Here is a 4,289-nt window from a genome sequence, read left to right as displayed (position 1 = left end):
TCCTTCCTTCTTTCTTCCCTCTCTCCCTTCTCTCATCTTTCTTCCTTTATTTTATGGATGTCATGCTCTTAAAAGTACATCTACTTTGAGAGACCCAGTAACAAGCATTTGAATTTTGGCCATGGAGATAGCTTGGCCCAGGATCCTCATTAGTCAAGGTTTGCAATGGGATGCCTGGCAAGGAAGAAGCTTTTAAAATCTATTGAAATAGTGAAAAGACAGCCATGAATAAATTTAAGTGAATCTCTTGATCATCTATTTTATATACTAAAATCAGGGTTATGTGATTGCATTTATATAGGTTGCTTGGAGACAAGTCAGTCTTAATCCACTTTTTTTTTTTTGGTTATTTATGGGATAAAGGGCTCTGACTCACTCTTTTTTTCCATCCACATAAATCTGCTTCCATTTATCCATTATCAGGGTCAAGGAAGAGAATCATTTCTCATTTTTCTTGTGTAAAGCGTTGACCTTGAAAAGAAACATGTAACCTGTATTAGTCATGGCAACAATCAGCTCCTGGATTTGCATTACATAAAACTATTAGGGACTCAGTGCCTAATGCTGAAAATGTTTCCTTAGCCATCCATTGTGACTCACAGACAATAACTGGCTGGTTTCCCCGCTGTCTCCTAACAGTACACACAGCCCTCTTCTCCTGCCGTGCTCAGTATATGGCGTCAACTCAACTCATACCTACGAGCGTGGTACTTACCTTACCAAGCTGTGCTTATGGTTCAATGAGACCACTAGGTGTTTACAGAGTTACCACATTGCCGCAGTGGGTTTGCCTCTCTCCTTTGCCTTCCATGATGTCCCTAGATAACTTCCGCTCATCCAGAACCCCCTCCTTCCCCCGCCTGCCCTCACCACGTATGAAGTCATCTTTTGGTCTCTGGAGCTTATCGTTGGCAGTTTACTTAGGCAATACTGCCGCTGGTCATTTCCCTAACATCTTAACACCTGCCTGCCTAACCATGACCATTTCCCTAACGTCTTAACACCTGCCTGCCTAACCATGAAACTCCGGGTGCTAGACATCAGGCCAGATGTGCGTGTGTGTGTTTGGATGCATGTGTATGTCATATTGTTTTGTTAAGCGGGTATCTGTGTGGATGAGTAAATGAACTTATGTGTGGGCATTGGGGAGTCGCTTGAGAGGCAGAATCCTGACTTGGAAGAAGAAAAGATAGAAGATTTAGTTATAGATGGCACAATGATCACAGGAGAACTGCCCCCAGGAGAAACAGAGTGTGTCCTAGAAACACTGGGGTCAGAGGCAACTGAAACAACCGGTAACAAGGATGAGCTTCAAGAATCCAAAAGGCTTAGAATGTGGAGGGAGCATACAGCTGCAGATGGTGAGGAGGGACAAGCAGCCTTGAAGACAGCAAAGGCAGTGTCAGGACAGGGCGTTTACCAGAGGCTGCACCGGGGGCTGCAGAGAGCGTGAAGGGCTCCTATGGTATGATGAAACCATTGTGCAAACATTACAGCAGGCTAGGGCCAGACAAAGAAGAGTGACCTGGTCATGATGGTATTTTAGAAAAATCACTTTGACAGAAGTGAGCGGAATGGTTTGGAGGAGAAAAGGAATTGAAAGCAATGAATCGGGAAGGCATTTCTATATCCCAGAGGAGATTGGAAGATGCATATTTGGGAAGTGGATGAGGTGAACCTGGGGATGGAGTAGAGTGTGCAAACCTTGGGAACAGTGAAATGGCAATGCAATTCTTATATTTCTTCCTGGGGTTACTGTAGCAAATTGCCACAGACTCAGAGGCTTAAAGGAACACAAAGGTTCTGTTCTCTGGTCTTGGAGGTAGAGCCTAAAATCATCCACTGCCCTTTGAGTTAAAGCCAGCTTGTTGATAGGGCTGTGTCCCTTATGGAGAGTCTATGCAGAATCCATTTTTTCTTCGTTCCTGTGTTCCGGAATCCATCTGTTCAGAGGCTCAGGACATGGACTCTTCAGCCGTTGGCAACAGTAGCAACATGGAGGCTTCTCTCCTCACTGACCTCTGCCCTACCACCTGGACCTTACTCTTACACGACCTTTGCGACTACATTGAACCTTCTTCATTGTTGCAGAGAAGCTTCTTATCTCAGGCTCTGAGCTGGTCTTCTAGATATGTTCTCAAACAGCACATGGCCAATGCAAACAACAGAAATGTAACTAATCTTATTTACCCCTTTCCCCTTCTTTTTACATTGCTTTAGGCTAGACGCCCAAAGACAGGTATCAGCATGGCTGATGTGTTCAGAGCTCTCTTTGGCAGGTAGACATCATCTCCCTGCCTCTCTGTAGTTATCACTGTCTTTGGGTCAGTGTCATCATTTTCTGATCTAATGAAGATATTGATCATTGGGTGATCTACTGACCTCATTTTAAATGTAATACCCACTTTATAGGTCTCATCTCCAAATATTGTCATATTCTGAGGTCCTGTGTGGCTCGGGCTTCAACATAAGAATTTCGAGAGTACTCAGTTCACTCCCCAATAAACTGGTTTCTTAGTCGTATCTGCAAAACAACCTTTGACATGGAAAGGGGCATATTTACAAAGGTTAGGTAGAAGACACGATATCTTTATCAGGAGAGTGTGATTTAGATGAACACGATTTCCCAGAATGCAAAGCACAGGAGGAGAAAAAAAAACAACTTAAGGATATGAAGGTAGAGGATAGAGAGATGGCTCAGCTGTTAAGGGTATGTACTGATTTTGCAGAGGACCTGAGTTCCCACACCCAAATTGTACAGATCCCTGCTTCAGGTGGTTTGACGCCCTCTTGTGGCTTCTGCAGGCAACTGCACTCATGTGTACACTTTCCAACACAGACTTACCTGCAATACCCATCATAACAAAAGGAAAAATTAACCTTAAAAAACAAATTCAAAGTTAGACAACTGTCATGTGTCCATGCTGATCTGGAAGATGCACGAGGAAGTCAGGTGAGTCTCGCGGGAGGCTGAACTGGAGTGGTTTCTGGAGAAAGGCTCCACTGGCCATTCTGTGATGGAGAGTGTCTATTCTACACAGGAGGGAACTTCCTTAATTCAATTAAGATTGATTGTATATTCCTAGGTGGGTAACAAACTCCTTGATGCTGTTTTCCTGTAACTCTTGGAACTCAATCACCCTAAACTTCTTGTTTTCCTTTGTCAATCAACAGTGGTAAGGGGTCTGATGTCATGCCAGAGGTCTGTAAAGTACATGGAGGGTTGGACCATATTCAGTAAAGGCCAGAGACCCTTCCCAGCCACCTCACAACCACGGTGGCTAGCACAACACTGGGCGTGTGCTGTGCAAACCAAACGAGCACACCTGGCTCTTTCACGGAAAGGTGTGAAGAGAGGCCAGAATTTCGCCAGCATAGAAGAGGGATGGGTGCATGTGTGTTCAGCTCACAGGGTGAGCACTCAGACTCACGGAGGATACAGATCTGGTCAGGCAGGGCTGCAGAATGCTTGGTTTCAGCAACTCCTCCAGCGACAAGATTTTCCTATACGACTGAGCCTGTGAATGTATTTATTAGACTCCTTCACAATATGAAGCATGGAAGAGAAAGTTGTCATGTAGTAGGCAATGCTTGTAGTCGTTCATGTGGAGCAGATTTCTGTGGAACACAGTCTTCTTTCTGATTTCCATTTCTGCCCCCCCCCCATTCTAGGTTCCTTCTCATTGTCCTTGGAATTGGAATTGACGTACAGCGAACACAGCATCCAACCTTGAGTATCTCCATTCATCTTTGACCTCAGGCATAAAATGATAAGACTACCAGTACGGTGTCTGTTAAAATGCTACCAGCACAGATACAGGGAATGAAGTCTCTGTGTGGGATGAGGGAGCTACAAAACCTAGAAAAATCTGGCTGTTTGATTTCAAATCTCAACATTGCTGATTTCTAGTTCTTCACTCCGTGAACCTGGACATAGTCACTCACCCCTGCCCTTCAGCAGGTTTGCTTGTCTGGTCCACGGCCAGAGTCCTGATCTCAGTGCCCTCCGAGCTGCCTTGGAACAGTGATACGTATTAGTGGCTACAAGTAAAATCGCCATTTTTCCATATTTAGGCTCAATAATGCCACAAGTATTTACTGAGCTCCTGCAGCATGCTGAGCACATATTCGAAACAATCTACTTCATATTCCTCCCAACCAAGTGAAATGCTGTACTATTCGTCTTTAAGACAGGGCTAAGAAATGATGCTGGAATGTTTATTTTCAGGTAGTGGGAATGGCTCCATCTCAATTACGGAGACTTTTCACCACATCCAAGTGCTTCTCAT

Source organism: Microtus ochrogaster, chromosome 17 (genome assembly GCF_000317375.1).
Source record: "Microtus ochrogaster isolate Prairie Vole_2 chromosome 17, MicOch1.0, whole genome shotgun sequence".
Classification (NCBI taxonomy): Eukaryota; Metazoa; Chordata; class Mammalia; order Rodentia; family Cricetidae; genus Microtus; species Microtus ochrogaster.
Note: the sequence above shows the minus strand (reverse complement) of the source record.